At 38.2% G+C, this 18,551-nt stretch overlaps 2 long non-coding RNA genes across 2 annotated transcripts; both read left to right on the top strand.

Annotated features, from left to right (window-relative positions):
- Positions 1-351: 351 nt before the first annotated feature.
- LOC121636133 lies at positions 352-675 on the top strand. Its single transcript, XR_006009648.1, has 3 exons — positions 352-376; positions 501-563; positions 648-675. It is a non-coding gene; the product is annotated as an uncharacterized LOC121636133 (long non-coding RNA).
- A 10,070-nt stretch (positions 676-10,745) lies between these two features.
- Positions 10,746-11,123, top strand: LOC121636130. The gene is made up of 3 exons (XR_006009645.1): positions 10,746-10,770; positions 10,895-10,957; positions 11,042-11,123. It is a non-coding gene; the product is annotated as an uncharacterized LOC121636130 (long non-coding RNA).
- The last annotated feature ends 7,428 nt before the right edge of the window (positions 11,124-18,551 follow it).

Here is an 18,551-nt window from a genome sequence, read left to right as displayed (position 1 = left end):
GTCGGTAGATGCTGGGAACTCTGCGAATTGACCTCCATCGTCCCAGATCCAAAGTCTTGCCAGTCACTGGTTGCGCTTCTGAAAGCCAAGGGGTTCTTTGTAAGCGGTGAACCGGTGAGGGAACAGCTGGGAGAAGAAGTCAGGTGGGTTATGCGTATGATGCTATTCACCTTTAAGGGGCCTCTGTGGTTGTGATGTGTAATACATTTCTCATATGCATGTCGCTACAGTTATGAGCGCATCCATTAACACCCAACTTAAAACCTCACCTTGTTTTTTCTCGGCTATCTTTTCTCCTCACGCTAGCGAGCAACTCAAAGGATGCTGGGAGTCCGGTGGCGGCTGGGCATTTGGGAGGAGGGGGCTTGGAGCACAGGTAAGAAAACATGGGCACTTTCCAGTACTTTGAAAGTAAGATCCAGAGGATGGGAGGAAGATGTTGGTGAGCGCATCTGGTTATCTTTTTAGTCCTTTTCATACCTCTTTTCTCCTCACGCTAGCGACCAACTGTATGACTGGCAGGAGTCTCCAGTGCGTTGGGAAGGAGGGGCCTTTGACCAAAGGTAAACATTGTCTCTTTCAGTGCTGAAGTCATCACTGTCTATCAAAACTAACTGATGGTGACACGTGCATTTCTGTTTTTGCAGTTACCCATCAGTCGATAGCTGGTTGGGGTTTTGGAGGAATATCCAGAACTTCTGATTTAGCCACGTCTACTGTATATTTTATTCATTTTTGTAAATAGTTGTATTGTTTTTGTAAGTAGTTTTTTTAAAATTTAATTTTTATTGTTTACCTTATTGTTCATTGTTTATTTTATTATTTTGAAATTGCTTGTTTGTTTTTAATAAATATCTGGCAAAATGTATCTCTTGCCTCCAGTCTTTTCAATATATGCTTTTTAATTGGAAATTGAATGGCTTGTCTTTATTTTCTCCCCCCCAAAAACCTGTGACATCACTATTGAACTCAGCATTGAAAGAGTGAAAAGCTAGAATCTCGTTATATTTTGGAGATTGATGAAAACTGCTAAAATGGAAAAAATAAGAAGCTGTGTTTTAACAGCATAATTGGTTTTAAAACCATGGGTTTTGTTAATAAGCTTGTTTACAGAAAGAGCTAGTGTTGTGCAGGAAATGACACTGACTGAACACTAACCCAGTCGAATTAATCCCTAAACGTAACCCAGTTGAATTTATATCATCAAAAAACAGCACACTTCACCGAGGGTTGAGTAAATAAATAGTTAATGTAATTAGTTTTGTTTTGGTTATCTCCTCCTAATTTGGTGCCTTCTTTGCAAAACCAATTTCAGGAAGTTTCCCCCCTCTGTTCCTGACAACATTCATGTTTATAAAAGAATCAAAACATGCCTATTTCTCCTTGAACATTTTTTTTTTTTATTTTTTTTTATAAATCTTTATTCAACAGTTAACATGTTACATATAACAGACATTTGAACACAAGTTATTTTGACATTTCATTTTAACATATCATTTGTGAGGGGTGTGACATTGCATGTATCAGACATATAATGCAATATAAACTGAAATTTAACTATGATCAAACATAAAGAATATAAATAAAGGAGAAAGACAACCTATGTAAAATTATAAAAAGGCAAAGAAAAAAAAAAAAAAAAAAAAACATTCAAATTACATACTCAGCTGTGGGGTGGTAGAACTCCTCTAGCTAATGTTAATCTTATTTAAAAGCTGCAGGGTTTTGATAGCTTTGCTATTTTTCACTTTGCTTAGAGATTTAATAAAATTCTTTAAATCAACACAAAAATTAATAAATTTTGGTTTGGAAGCTGTAACTCTGCTCTTGTGAATATATCCTTTCCCAAGTAAGCATAAGATCTTAACCGCATTATTTAAAGGGGCCAGTTTAGTATTGCATATCAGGAATAATACCATTTCTTCTTTAATGTCTATTAAGTAATTAAAGGAAGTAAATAAAAGGATTGCAAGATCAGTCCAAAATGTGATTATGAAGGGGCACCTAAAAAACAAATGAACCATCGATTCTAATTCAGAACCACAGAAAGAGCACTTTGGTTGAACGTCCATAAACTTCGATAAAAAGAGATTGCATGGATAGAAATTGTGAAGGATTTTAATATGGATTTCTTTGGTTTTGTTTGGAATCAGGAATTTATTATGAACAGACCAGCTGTTACGTAAAGATAGAGTTGGATAGATTCGGTTCCATGAGGATATTGCTTTAGGGGAAATACTATCCATGGATATTAATGTTCTTCTGATGTGAATATTATTGCATTTTTTATAAAACAGATCTATACCATTTATCAAAAGACGAGGAACCTCTTCCTTCAAAGGCGAGTTCTGAAGTGATGACCTAATAAGCATTAGAAGTTTGGGTGATATACCATTAATGATATTTAAAAATTCTTTTTGTGTAACACCGATGTTGTTTTTCTTAGTAAAGTCTTCATAACTTATCAAATTTCCATCATTGTCTAAAAAATTAGAAATCCACATTACCCTCTTTTCCACACATTTTTTGTTGAATAGGGACCTTTTTTTTATAGAGAACATATTGATTATTCCATACAATGCATTTGTGAGGTGAAAAATTATGTTTAAAGGCCAGCTTCCAAGAGTTTAGTGCTTGCTTGTGAAAATTTGACAGCTTCACTGGTAATGTCACGAATGGAGGTGGAGGTGAGGACTCAAATGCAGGCAGGAGGCAGAACTGGTGCAGGTAAAAAGGTTTATTACCCAGGAACTCACGACAGGGAACCACAGACGACGGGGATAAACTCCAGAGAACAAAAACCAAACATGACAAAATGAGGATCTGACAATGAATGACTGAAAACCGGGAGTACTTATACACAGAGGGAGTAACAAGACACAGGTGAAGTGGATGACTAATCAGACCAGGTGAACTAACGAGGCAGGAACAGAAAACCACAGGAACACAAGAGGGAAAACCAAGCATGACAAAACTGAAAACTAAAGCATGAACATAACTACAAACCAAGAACATGACCCAAACTAATCATGACAAAAACCAAAATCCTAAACAATCAAAACACCCACCAAAACCCAGAAACCGTGACAGGTAATTTGTTACAGTTGAAGTCACAGCCCAACAAAAACTTTAAGCCTCCACACCGGTTAAATAAAAGGTTCGGAATGAAAAACCAAGGAGTATTTCCACCACGCAGACATTGTTTGATCCAGTTAATTTTAAACACTTGGTTGAGAGTTGTGAAATCAATAGCATTGAAACCTCCCTCTGCATAGTCCATAACCATTGTTTTCCTTCCAATATTTTCAGTCTTATTTTTCCAAATAAACTTAAACAAAAATCTGTTGATTGTAGTCAATGTCTTTTTGTCTACAAATAATGATAATGCAGGGTAAACCATTCTTGAAATTCCTTCTGCTTTTGAAAGCAATGTCCGTCCTTGTATTGTTAAATCTCTTTGAAGCCATCCGTTGAAAATATTTTTTGTTTTCTGTATCTTCGGAGTAAAGTTGTTATCCAGTCTATCCTTTGCAGATTTATTGATACATATTCCAAGATATCTCACTGACTGCTTCACTATAATTCCATTGATATCAGTTTTGTTGGAGTCATGAATGGGTAGTATTTCACTTTTTTCTGTGTTGATATGGAGACCTGAAGCTTTTGAAAAAAGATCCAGTCCTATTAGAATGTTCTTAACTTGGTTTTCGTCTTTAAGAAAAATACAAGTGTCATCTGCTAGCTGTGACATCAAAATGGTTTTGTCCCCTATTTTGATACCTTCCACATCAATACAGTTTATAGCATAGAGGTTTAATAGTTCCGCTGCAATCAAAATAAAAAAGGGGAGATTGGACAACCTTGTCTAATGCCTCTACTAAGTATAAATCGCCTAGATGTTCCTTCTGAAAGAGAAACACTACTGTTTATACCATTATAAATAGTTTTAACCATTTTCTTAAAATTTGCTCCAAATCCAAATTTTTCTAAGGCTGTATATATAAATGTATGCTCTATAGAATCAAAGGCCTTATAGAAGTCCAGGAACAGAATCATAGCCCCTTCTTCAATGAGATCAGAATAATCCATCAAATCCAGGATAAGACGTATGTTGTTGGAGATATGCCTTCCCGCCATAAAGCCTGATTGTGATGTTGAAATAATATCTTCTAAACTGGGTTTTAATCTTTTTGCAAATAAAAAAGTTAATAATTTATAATCAGAGTTTAGGAGAGTAATAGTAATTTTCAATGTAACGGTTATCTTTATCTGGTTTAGGTAGAAGAGTTATAAGACCCTGTTTCATTGATTCTATCAAGTTGCCAGAGCTTAAACAGTCTTCAAAGACCATGAAAATAAGGTCTCTTAGATCTGTCCAAAAAGTTCTATAAAATTCAAATGGTAAACCGTCAGGGCCGGGACTTTTATTTAATGGTGTTTTTGCTAAGATATAGTCCAGTTCTTCTAAAGTAATAGGATCTTCACATGTTTTGAAACAATGGGAAGATATTTTTGGTATAAATCTATTGACTTGGTCAAAAAACAAATCACACTCTGTGACATTGAAAGATGACGTGTAAAGATTCTGATAAAAGTTAGATATGAATGAGTGTATGACATTACTGTCAGAAGACAAGATATTATTCACATAGAGATTTTGTATTTTTTTTGCCGAGCCACGACTTTTCTCTAAATTGAAAAAATAACCAGAATTTTTTTCTCCATATTCAAGCCATTTGGCTCTAGACCTTATAAAGGCTCCTTTTGCTCTTTCGAGGTAGAGATTATCAAGATCATTTTGTAAAGCGTGAAGTGTTTTCAATTCCTCATCATTTATCTGTGTTCTTTAATTAGTTCGTTAATTTTCTTGACTGTGTTTGTATTAGTTTGTATTCTCAAGTTTGCCTGTTCCTTACCATATTTAATTGAACAGCTTCTACACTCATTTTTCAATAATTCCCATTTTAGGGATATAGATATCTCTGTTATGTTTTTGTATTTTACAATAATGTCTTTTATTGCCTTAATATAACATTCTTGTTCCAAGAATGAACAGTTTAGTTTCCAATATCCTGAGTTTCTCTTATTTGTGTTCTTAACAATAGAAAGCAGTAAAGAAATGCCGAAATGATCCGTTAAAGGAGCTGGGCATATGTCACAAGAGCAAATAAATGGAGATAAACTATCTGAAACCAACCATAGATCTATGCGTGATTTTTTAGACATATCAGATTTAAACCAGGTGAATGAATCAGTTAAGGAAAGAAGAAGGAGTCTATAAGAATCCAAGAGTGATAAATTATTGCAAAATTCGGCAATGACAGGGTTAATGACATGGCCAGTGGTCCTTGGAGGACATCTGTCCCTGCAATTATTGGGGGCTTCATTGAAATCACCCCCCATAACCAGAAAGGCTGTAGGGTATTTACCTTTTGTCTGCAAGACCTTAAAAGAAAGATCTTGAAATAGGGCCTTATTTGCAGCAGAACTATTAAAACCATACACATTACCAAGTATAAACAGTGTATCATTAAGTTCTATGACACAAACTATCCATCTGCCATCATCAGAAGACTGAGATTCCAGAATATTCCTTTCAGTTTTTTTATCAACCAGAATAGCTACGCCACCAGAATGATTACTGCCATGACTGAAAAGGATTTTACTTCCCCACTGAGTTTGCCAAAATTTTTCATCCATTTTACTTGAGTATGTTTCTTGAAGAAAATATATATTCTTTTTAAAGGAATGACAGAAAAGAAATAAACTTTTTCTTTTAGTGATATCACGAATCCCTCGAACATTAATGGAAAAACATGACAACGAAAACATTAACGTACCTGCTTATTAGAAAAAGACTTATCAGGTTAACAAGTGCAAACTCTTAACATAAGTGGCACTCAGATATTAAATGATATGGTGCCTGGTATCCCCGTGAGCTTCTGCTTTCCTTTTTAATTTTTATTTAATGTTTTCTATCTTGCAATAAGTATACCTGTAGCTTCAGCAGCAACTACTATGAAACCCACTGAACATTTCGCAACAATGCTTCAGCCATCATATGACAGCTTGTGATCTTTAATTTACTAATATTAACTTTTTAACATACGATGTGATTTACTATCACCTTAACTCAGGTCATCTGCTGAAATTCTTTTTCCCTCGATGATGGCAAAGGCTCCTTTAAAACCTGCAATCTTCTTTGGCGTCTTGCTTCCTCCACCAGTGGCCATAGTTTGGCCCTTGCTTCTTTCGTGTATTGTGTCAGATCCTCTGTTATTTTAATGTTCTTTTGTTTGAGAACCTCTGAATTTTTGCGTCGCTCCAGATGCGGTCTCTGGTCGTACGCTCCAAGAACTGCACGATGATCCGGCGTGGTTGGGAAGAGCCGAGCCCCGTTTTCAGCCGAGGACCCAAACGGTGAGCTACGTCCACCGAGTGTTGCAACCTATCCGCGATGGTAGGAGAGATGCGTGACAGGAGATCGATTACCGTCATCTTGACGTTCTCGTCGCTCTGCTCTTGGATTCCGGATATCCTTAAATTCCAGCGCCTTTGGTAGGATTCCAGTTCATTCACCATGTTCCGAAGCATCTTATTCTCCGACATCAAATTACAGACTTTCTCCTCCGCTGCCTCCAGTCTGCCCGTAATCCCACTTACTTGAACTTTGATGTCCTTCACGGCGCTGTCGACGCTCTCCAGTTTCTCCATAAAAGAATGTTGAGTTTCACCTATTTTATTGATTGCAGCTAGCAAGGCGGCGTTAGAAACACCTTCCGGCTCTTCCATTCTTAATGCTTTTCTTGCTGGGCTGTTTCCTGGAGTGCTTTTCTGTTCTTCAGGCACAACAATGTTAGAACTTTTTGTATAGTCGTGTACTCGTTTAATCCTCTCATCAGTTTCCTTTGCTGTGGGCTTTTGTGGTTTCTCCCTCGAGTTTCTGGCGTTAGCGCTCATCTTTCCTTCCCGTAGCTACATGAACACTTAAGCTAGTTTTTTTGTAAAGTCACTATGAGGAGAGCCAAGTCTCTTTTTTTTTTATTTTTGGGGAACCCAGAATTAATAGTCCATTCTAAAAAGAGATGTGGCACCCATAAGCTGCAGTTTGAGTGACCAAAAGTTAGAATTCGCACAAAAAAAAAAAAAACCTCAGACGCCTTTCAACGAACAACCATCCTCGGCGCCATCTTGGCCCCCTCCTTCCCTCCTTGAACTTTTTTATTCATGGTATTTTTGCTCATCTGTGTGGTTTATGTATTGTGTAGCAATGCCACCACCTGCTGGTCCAGAGAAGTCACTGCACCCTTTGCACTTTGAATTTGGCTGTTTAAAAGCGTTACACAGAACTGCATATGTGAGGCAAACCTGATCGAGCAGCGGCAATGGTGGCTGTCACCCTCTTTCTTAGTTCCATTGATTTTATTTGTTGAATCCATACATCTTAAGTTCATTTCATCATTAAAATGTTTATTTAAAAAGAGTCACAATTAAAAGGGTTAAAAATTGCTAATTTTAATTGAATATTTAATTGGATTAAATATAGCCCCTTCCTCTGCACTCTGAACTCGGCTGTTCAAAAGCGCTAGACAGGGCAGCATATGTGAGACAAACATGCACATCTCTGCGTATCTGAGAAAAACCTGCACATCTCTGCATGTCTGATGCAAAAGCGGAAAAGGGAGCATTCTAGAGCTGTCCTGAATGTCATTTTCCCTTTAAAGTCAGTGGGGAAATGATCAAAACATTCCTGAGTGGTGTTTCATCCAAAAGCTTTTGTTAGGGACAGTTATTGTATAAATATTTACACATTATTTACCAAAATCTACTTTATTTTGAACCTTTTTCTAAATCAGAAATTCATTTTATGATCGGTTGATTCTATAGCGGAATATGAATGAGTTGGTCTTTAAAGCAGAAGACAAGAGCACCATGTTACATACAATTCAGTATGAAATCTTTTAGAATATCGCACCACAACTAAAATGTACTGAGTTTGGACATAGCTTCGTTTGATGCATATGTTCTGCATGCCATCCTCTGGTTCTCGCAGGCTGGGAACTTGCAGGTGTACAGCCAAAAGATGGGTAGGGAGACAATTAAAGGAAAGCTGTGTCCCTCTTTTAGTTTTATTTAAACACACAAAAAAACCACACACATGCACAAATTAGGTCTCAGTGTCGCTAAAACAAAGGTTTTTTAGCATTAGTGGACGACGCCACAAGCTGCTTCATCAAATCATCCGATCTCCGTTTCCTTCTTATAGCTGTCTTGATTTTTTCTGCCAGAAACTCCAGCATAGACTTTGTCCCCTGAGGCCTCCAGCCGGGAGTCCAGATATTGGCTCGGATACCGTTTAGGCGGATGCGCTGTGCGTTGGGGATAAGGAGCCTGGTGTCTGTGTGGAGTAAAGACAGACAGAATTGATTCCATTTCCACAGGTTCTGAGTGAAAACCAGTTATAGATGCACATGTGCAGACTGTCCTCCGGCTGACCCCATTTCCACAGGTTCTGAGTGAAAAACAGTTATAGATGCACATGTGCAGACTGTCCTCCGGCTGACCCCATTTCCACAGGTTCTGAGTGAAAACCAGTTATAGATGCACATGTGCAGACTGTCCTCCGGCTGACCCCATTTCCACAGGTTCTGAGTGAAAAACAGTTATAGATGCACATGTGCAGATTGTCCCCCATTTCCACAGTTTTTGTGTGAAAACTAGTGATGGATGCACATGTGCAGACTGCCCCCTGATTGACCCAATTTCCATAGGTCTTGAATGAATACCAGTTACCGATGCAACTGTGCAGACTCAAGCCCCGCCCAACAGTCCGGGTACAAGAGGAGGAGAGCACGTTCGTGCAACACATGGGGCTCGACAGCGGACGTCGGAGAGAGCAAGTGAGTATCCTCTCAATTTATTGTAGCCTGTTAAGGCCTATTAAGGCCCACAGTTGAAGTAAACGGTCACTGAAGACTAGTTGCTGAATTTACTGTAGAATTAATGTGATACATTTAGGGGCCAAGCCTGCTGGTGCTGCTGTGGTGTTACACTGGTGCTGCTGTGGTGTTAAACTGGTGCTGCTGTGGTGTTACACTGGTGCTCCTGTGGTGTTAAACTGGTGCTGCTGTGGTGTTGCACATGTGCTGTTGTGGTGTTAAACTGGTGCTGCTGTGGTGTTACACTGATGCTGCTGTGATGTTAAACTGGTGCTGCTGTGGTGTTAAACTGGTGCTGCTGTGGTGTTGCACAGATGCTGCTGTGGTGTTAAACTGGTGCTGTTGTGATGTTAAACTGGTGCTGCTGTGGTGTTAAACTGGTGCTGCTGTGGTGTTGCACAGATGCTGCTGTGATGTTAAGCTGGTGCTGCTGTGATGTTAAACTGGTGCTGCTTTGGTGTTGCACAGATGCTGCTATGGTGTTAAACTGGTGCTGCTGTGGTGTTAAACTGGTGCTGCTGTGATGTTAAAATGGTGCTGCTGTGGTGTTGCACAGATGCTGCTGTGGTGTTAAACTGGTGCTGCTGTGGTGTTAAACTGGTGCTGCTGTGGTGTTAAACTGGTGCTGCTGTGGTGTTGCACAGATGCTGCTGTGGTGTTAAACTGGTGCTGTTGTGATGTTAAACTGGTGCTGCTGTGGTGTTAAACTGGTGCTGCTGTGGTGTTGCACAGATGCTGCTGTGGTGTTGCACAGATGCTGCTGTGATGTTAAACTGGTGCTGCTGTGATGTTAAACTGGTGCTGCTGTGGTGTTGCACAGATGCTGCTGTGGTGTTAAACTGGTGCTGCTGTGGTGTTGCACAGATGCTGCTGTGGTGTTACACTGGTGCTGCTGTGGTGTTAAACTGATGTTGCTGTGATGTTAAACTGGTGCTGCTGTGGTGTTGCACATGTGCTGTTGTGGTGCACAGGAGCTGCTGTGGTGTTAAACTGGTGCTGCTGTGGTGTTAAACTGGTGCTGCTGTGGTGTTACACTGGTGCTCCTGTGGTGTTAAACTGGTGCTGCTGTGGTGTTGCACATGTGCTGTTGTGGTGCACAGGAGCTGCTGTGGTGTTGCATGGCTTGTTAGGCACAGTTTTTGTCTTGAACTTTGTGCTGTGTTTCCACAGATAAGAGAGTTGTCCATATTGTAAGACAGATGTAAGTAAGAATCTCACTACTGTACACTTCACTTCATGCATATGCATCTGCTAACATCTGATGAATGAATTCTTGTTTGTCTTGGGTCTGGAAGGGAAGGCCCCGACAGGCGTATCGTGTACTGCCTCCGCTGCAAAAGGGGGTTTGATCAGCTCCCCCTGCACTTAAAAAGAGTGTGCATGAAGGACAACATGGACCAGGAGCGGGCCGAGGAACTAAAGCGAGCCAAGGAATCTCAGAAACAGTGGACAAAGGTCGGTAGATGCTGGGAACTCTGGGAATTGACCTCCATCGTCCCAGATCCAAAGTCTTGCCCGTCACTGGTTGCGCTTCTGAAAGCCAAGGGGTTCTTTGTAAGCGGTGAACCGGTGAGGGAACAGCTGGGAGAAGAAGTCAGGTGGGTTATGCGTATGATGCTATTCACCTTTAAGGGGCCTCTGTGGTTGTGATGTGTAATACATTTCTCATATGCATGTCGCTACAGTTATGAGCGCATCCATTAACACCCAACTTAAAACCTCACCTTGTTTTTTCTCGGCTATCTTTTCTCCTCACGCTAGCGAGCAACTCAAAGGATGCTGGGAGTCCGGTGGCGGCTGGGCATTTGGGAGGAGGGGGCTTGGAGCACAGGTAAGAAAACATGGGCACTTTCCAGTACTTTGAAAGTAAGATCCAGAGGATGGGAGGAAGATGTTGGTGAGCGCATCTGGTTATCTTTTTAGTCCTTTTCATACCTCTTTTCTCCTCACGCTAGCGACCAACTGTATGACTGGCAGGAGTCTCCAGTGCGTTGGGAAGGAGGGGCCTTTGACCAAAGGTAAACATTGTCTCTTTCAGTGCTGAAGTCATCACTGTCTATCAAAACTAACTGATGGTGACACGTGCATTTCTGTTTTTGCAGTTACCCATCAGTCGATAGCTGGTTGGGGTTTTTGGAGGAATATCCAGAACTTCTGATTTAGCCACGTCTACTGTATATTTTATTCATTTTTGTAAATAGTTGTATTGTTTTTGTAAGTAGTTTTTTTAAAATTTAATTTTTATTGTTTACCTTATTGTTCATTGTTTATTTTATTATTTTGAAATTGCTTGTTTGTTTTTAATAAATATCTGGCAAAATGTATCTCTTGCCTCCAGTCTTTTCAATATATGCTTTTTAATTGGAAATTGAATGGCTTGTCTTTATTTTCTCCCCCCCAAAAACCTGTGACATCACTATTGAACTCAGCATTGAAAGAGTGAAAAGCTAGAATCTCGTTATATTTTGGAGATTGATGAAAACTGCTAAAATGGAAAAAATAAGAAGCTGTGTTTTAACAGCATAATTGGTTTTAAAACCATGGGTTTTGTTAATAAGCTTGTTTACAGAAAGAGCTAGTGTTGTGCAGGAAATGACACTGACTGAACACTAACCCAGTCGAATTAATCCCTAAACGTAACCCAGTTGAATTTATATCATCAAAAAACAGCACACTTCACCGAGGGTTGAGTAAATAAATAGTTAATGTAATTAGTTTTGTTTTGGTTATCTCCTCCTAATTTGGTGCCTTCTTTGCAAAACCAATTTCAGGAAGTTTCCCCCCCTCTGTTCCTGACAACATTCATGTTTATAAAAGAATCAAAACATGCCTATTTCTCCTTGAACTTTTTTTTTTTTATTTTTTTTATAAATCTTTATTCAACAGTTAACACGTTACATATAACAGACATTTGAACACAAGTTATTTTGACATTTCATTTTAACATATCATTTGTGAGGGGTGTGACATTGCATGTATCAGACATATAATGCAATATAAACTGAAATTTAACTATGATCAAACATAAAGAATATAAATAAAGGAGAAAGACAACCTATGTAAAATTATAAAAAGGCAAAGAAAAAAAAAAAAAAAAAAAAAACATTCAAATTACATACTCAGCTGTGGGGTGGTAGAACTCCTCTAGCTAATGTTAATCTTATTTAAAAGCTGCAGGGTTTTGATAGCTTTGCTATTTTTCACTTTGCTTAGAGATTTAATAAAATTCTTTAAATCAACACAAAAATTAATAAATTTTGGTTTGGAAGCTGTAACTCTGCTCTTGTGCATATATCCTTTCCCAAGTAAGCATAAGATCTTAACCGCATTATTTAAAGGGGCCAGTTTAGTATTGCATATCAGGAATAATACCATTTCTTCTTTAATGTCTATTAAGTAATTAAAGGAAGTAAATAAAAGGATTGCAAGATCAGTCCAAAATGTGATTATGAAGGGGCACCTAAAAAACAAATGAACCATCGATTCTAATTCAGAACCACAGAAAGAGCACTTTGGTTGAACGTCCATAAACTTCGATAAAAAGAGATTGCATGGATAGAAATTGTGAAGGATTTTAATATGGATTTCTTTGGTTTTGTTTGGAATCAGGAATTTATTATGAACAGACCAGCTGTTACGTAAAGATAGAGTTGGATAGATTCGGTTCCATGAGGATATTGCTTTAGGGGAAATACTATCCATGGATATTAATGTTCTTCTGATGTGAATATTATTGCATTTTTTATAAAACAGATCTATACCATTTATCAAAAGACGAGGGACCTCTTCCTTCAAAGGCGAGTTCTGAAGTGATGACCTAATAAGCATTAGAAGTTTGGGTGATATACCATTAATGATACTTAAAAATTCTTTTTGTGTTATACCGATGTTGTTTTTCTTAGTAAAGTCTTCATAACTTATCAAATTTCCATCATTGTCTAAAAAATTAGAAATCCACATTACCCTCTTTTCCACACATTTTTTGTTGAATAGGGACCTTTTTTTATAGAGAACATATTGATTATTCCATACAATGCATTTGTGAGGTGAAAAATTATGTTTAAAGGCCAGCTTCCAAGAGTTTAGTGCTTGCTTGTGAAAATTTGACAGCTTCACTGGTAATGTCACGAATGGAGGTGGAGGTGAGGACTCAAATGCAGGCAGGAGGCAGAACTGGTGCAGGTTAAAAGGTTTATTACCCAGGAACTCACGACAGGGAACCACAGACGACGGGGATAAACTCCAGAGAACAAAAACCAAACATGACAAAATGAGGATCTGACAATGAATGACTGAAAACCGGGAGTACTTATACACAGAGGGAGTAACAAGACACAGGTGAAGTGGATGACTAATCAGACCAGGTGAACTAACGAGGCAGGAACAGAAAACCACAGGAACACAAGAGGGAAAACCAAGCATGACAAAACTGAAAACTAAAGCATGAACATAACTACAAACCAAGAACATGACCAAACTAATCATGACAAAAACCAAAATCCTAAACAATCAAAACACCCACCAAAACCCAGAAACCGTGACAGGTAATTTGTTACAGTTGAAGTCACAGCCCAACAAAAACTTTAAGCCTCCACACCGGTTAAATAAAAGGTTCGGAATGAAAAACCAAGGAGTATTTCCACCACGCAGACATTGTTTGATCCAGTTAATTTTAAACACTTGGTTGAGAGTTGTGAAATCAATAGCATTGAAACCTCCCTCTGCATAGTCCATAACCATTGTTTTCCTTCCAATATTTTCAGTCTTATTTTTCCAAATAAACTTAAACAAAAATCTGTTGATTGTAGTCAATGTCTTTTTGTCTACAAATAATGATAATGCAGGGTAAACCATTCTTGAAATTCCTTCTGCTTTTGAAAGCAATGTCCGTCCTTGTATTGTTAAATCTCTTTGAAGCCATCCGTTGAAAATATTTTTTGTTTTCTGTATCTTCGGAGTAAAGTTGTTATCCAGTCTATCCTTTGCAGATTTATTGATACATATTCCAAGATATCTCACTGACTGCTTCACTATAATTCCTTTGATATCAGTTTTGTTGGAGTCATGAATGGGTAGTATTTCACTTTTTTCTGTGTTGATATGGAGACCTGAAGCTTTTGAAAAAAGATCCAGTCCTATTAGAATGTTCTTAACTTGGTTTTCGTCTTTAAGAAAAATACAAGTGTCATCTGCTAGCTGTGACATCAAAATGGTTTTGTCCCCTATTTTGATACCTTCCACATCAATACAGTTTATAGCATAGAGGTTTAATAGTTCCGCTGCAATCAAAAATAAAAAAGGGGAGATTGGACAACCTTGTCTAATGCCTCTACTAAGTATAAATCGCCTAGATGTTCCTTCTGAAAGAGAAACACTACTGTTTATACCATTATAAATAGTTTTAACCATTTTCTTAAAATTTGCTCCAAATCCAAATTTTTCTAAGGCTGTATATATAAATGTATGCTCTATAGAATCAAAGGCCTTATAGAAGTCCAGGAACAGAATCATAGCCCCTTCTTCAATGAGATCAGAATAATCCATCAAATCCAGGATAAGACGTATGTTGTTGGAGATATGCCTTCCCGCCATAAAGCCTGATTGTGATGTTGAAATAATATCTTCTAAACTGGGTTTTAATCTTTTTGCAAATAAAGAAGTTAATAATTTATAATCAGAGTTTAGGAGAGTAATAGTAATTTTCAATGTAACGGTTATCTTTATCTGGTTTAGGTAGAAGAGTTATAAGACCCTGTTTCATTGATTCTATCAAGTTGCCAGAGCTTAAACAGTCTTCAAAGACCATGAAAATAAGGTCTCTTAGATCTGTCCAAAAAGTTCTATAAAATTCAAATGGTAAACCGTCAGGGCCGGGACTTTTATTTAATGGTGTTTTTGCTAAGATATAGTCCAGTTCTTCTAAAGTAATAGGATCTTCACATGTTTTGAAACAATGGGAAGATATTTTTGGTATAAATCTATTGACTTGGTCAAAAAACAAATCACACTCTGTGACATTGAAAGATGACGTGTAAAGATTCTGATAAAAGTTAGATATGAATGAGTGTATGACATTACTGTCAGAAGACAAGATATTATTCACATAGAGATTTTGTATTTTTTTTGCCGAGCCACGACTTTTCTCTAAATTGAAAAAATAACCAGAATTTTTTTCTCCATATTCAAGCCATTTGGCTCTAGACCTTATAAAGGCTCCTTTTGCTCTTTCGAGGTAGAGATTATCAAGATCATTTTGTAAAGCGTGAAGTGTTTTCAATTCCTCATCATTTATCTGTGTTCTTTTAATTAGTTCGTTAATTTTCTTGACTGTGTTTGTATTAGTTTGTATTCTCAAGTTTGCCTGTTCCTTACCATATTTAATTGAACAGCTTCTACACTCATTTTTCAATAATTCCCATTTTAGGGATATAGATATCTCTGTTATGTTTTTGTATTTTACAATAATGTCTTTTATTGCCTTAATATAACATTCTTGTTCCAAGAATGAACAGTTTAGTTTCCAATATCCTGAGTTTCTCTTATTTGTGTTCTTAACAATAGAAAGCAGTAAAGAAATGCCGAAATGATCCGTTAAAGGAGCTGGGCATATGTCACAAGAGCAAATAAATGGAGATAAACTATCTGAAACCAACCATAGATCTATGCGTGATTTTTTAGACATATCAGATTTAAACCAGGTGAATGAATCAGTTAAGGAAGGATGAAGGAGTCTATAAGAATCCAAGAGTGATAAATTATTGCAAAATTCGGCAATCACAGGGTTAATGACATGGCCAGTGGTCCTTGGAGGACATCTGTCCCTGCAATTATTGGGGGCTTCATTGAAATCACCCCCCATAACCAGAAAGGCTGTAGGGTATTTACCTTTTGTCTGCAAGACCTTAAAAGAAAGATCTTGAAATAGGGCCTTATTTGCAGCAGAACTATTAAAACCATACACATTACCAAGTATAAACAGTGTATCATTAAGTTCTATGACACAAACTATCCATCTGCCATCATCAGAAGACTGAGATTCCAGAATATTCCTTTCAGTTTTTTTATCAACCAGAATAGCTACGCCACCAGAATGATTACTGCCATGACTGCAAAGGATTTTACTTCCCCACTGAGTTTGCCAAAATTTTTCATCCATTTTACTTGAGTATGTTTCTTGAAGAAAATATATATTCTTTTTAAAGGAATGACAGAAAAGAAATAAACTTTTTCTTTTAGTGATATCACGAATCCCTCGAACATTAATGGAAAAACATGACAACGAAAACATTAACGTACCTGCTTATTAGAAAAAGACTTATCAGGTTAACAAGTGCAAACTCTTAACATAAGTGGCACTCAGATATTAAATGATATGGTGCCTGGTATCCCCGTGAGCTTCTGCTTTCCTTTTTAATTTTTATTTAATGTTTTCTATCTTGCAATAAGTATACCTGTAGCTTCAGCAGCAACTACTATGAAACCCACTGAACATTTCGCAACAATGCTTCAGCCATCATATGACAGCTTGTGATCTTTAATTTACTAATATTAACTTTTTAACATACGATGTGATTTACTATCACCTTAACTCAGGTCATCTGCTGAAATTCTTTTTCCCTCGATGATGGCAAAGGCTCCTTTAAAACCTGCAATCTTCTTTTGGCGTCTTGCTTCCTCCACCAGTGGCCATAGTTTGGCCCTTGCTTCTTTCATGTATTGTGTCAGATCCTCTGTTATTTTAATGTTCTTTTGTTTGAGAACCTCTGAATTTTTTGCGTCGCTCCAGATGCGGTCTCTGGTCGTACGCTCCAAGAACTGCACGATGATCCGGCGTGGTTGGGAAGAGCAGAGCCCCGTTTTCAGCCGAGGACCCAAACGGTGAGCTACGTCCACCGAGTGTTGCAACCTATCCGCGATGGTAGGAGAGATGCGTGACAGGAGATCGATTACTGTCATCTTGACGTTCTCGTCGCTCTGCTCTTGGATTCCGGATATCCTTAAATTCCAGCGCCTTTGGTAGGATTCCAGTTCATTCACCATGTTCCGAAGCATCTTATTCTCCGACATCAAATTACAGACTTTCTCCTCCGCTGCCTCCAGTCTGCCCGTAATCCCACTTACTTGAACTTTGATGTCCTTCACGGCGCTGTCGACGCTCTCCAGTTTCTCCATAAAAGAATGTTGAGTTTCACCTATTTTATTGATTGCAGCTAGCAAGGCGGCGTTAGAAACACCTTCCGGCTCTTCCATTCTTAATGCTTTTCTTGCTGGGCTGTTTCCTGGAGTGCTTTTCTGTTCTTCAGGCACAACAATGTTAGAACTTTTTGTATAGTCGTGTACTCGTTTAATCCTCTCATCAGTTTCCTTTGCTGTGGGCTTTTGTGGTTTCTCCCTCGAGTTTCTGGCGTTAGCGCTCATCTTTCCTTCCCGTAGCTACATGAACACTTAAGCTAGTTTTTTTGTAAAGTCACTATGAGGAGAGCCAAGTCTCTTTTTTTTTATTTTTGGGGAACCCAGAATTAATAGTCCATTCTAAAAAGAGATGTGGCACCCATAAGCTGCAGTTTGAGTGACCAAAAGTTAGAATTCGCACAAAAAAAAAAAAACCTCAGACGCCTTTCAACGAACAACCATCCTCGGCACCATCTTGGCCCCCTCCTTCCCTCCTTGAACTTTTTTATTCATGGTATTTTTGCTCATCTGTGTGGTTTATGTATTGTGTAGCAATGCCACCACCTGCTGGTCCAGAGAAGTCACTGCACCCTTTGCACTTTGAATTTGGCTGTTTAAAAGCGTTACACAGAACTGCATATGTGAGGCAAACCTGATCGAGCAGCGGCAATGGTGGCTGTCACCCTCTTTCTTAGTTCCATTGATTTTATTTGTTGAATCCATACATCTTAAGTTCATTTCATCGTTAAAATGTTTATTTAAAAAGAGTCACAATTAAAAGGGTTAAAAATTGCTCATTTTAATTGAATATTTAATTGGATTAAATATAGCCCCTTCCTCTGCACTCTGAACTCGGCTGTTCAAAAGCGCTAGACAGGGCAGCATATGTGAGACAAACATGCACATCTCTGCGTATCTGAGAAAAACCTGCACATCTCTGCATGTCTGATGCATAAGTGGAAAAGGGAGCATTCTAGAGCTGTCCTGAATGTCATTTTCCCTTTAAAGTCAGTGGGAAAATGATCAAAACATTCCTGAGTGGTGTTTCATCCAAAAGCTTTTGTTAGGGACAGTTATTGTATAAATATTTACACATTATTTACCAAAATCTACTTTATTTTGAACCTTTTTCTAAATCAGAAATTCATTTTATGATCGGTTGATTCTATAGCGGAATATGAATGAGTTGGTCTTTAAAGCAGAAGACAAGAGCACCATGTTACATACAATTCAGTATGAAATCTTTTAGAATATCGCACCACAACTAAAATGTACTGAGTTTGGACATAGCTTCGTTTGATGCATATGTTCTGCATGCCATCCTCTGGTTCTCGCAGGCTGGGAACTTGCAGGTGTACAGCCAAAAGATGGGTAGGGAGACAATTAAAGGAAAGCTGTGTCCCTCTTTTAGTTTTATTTAAACACACAAAAAAACCACAC

Source organism: Melanotaenia boesemani, unplaced genomic scaffold, assembly GCF_017639745.1.
Source record: "Melanotaenia boesemani isolate fMelBoe1 unplaced genomic scaffold, fMelBoe1.pri scaffold_129_ctg1, whole genome shotgun sequence".
In the NCBI taxonomy this organism is placed as follows: Eukaryota; Metazoa; Chordata; class Actinopteri; order Atheriniformes; family Melanotaeniidae; genus Melanotaenia; species Melanotaenia boesemani.
The sequence above is the reverse complement of the archived record's forward strand: the minus strand, read 5'-3'. Positions and strand labels throughout refer to the sequence as shown.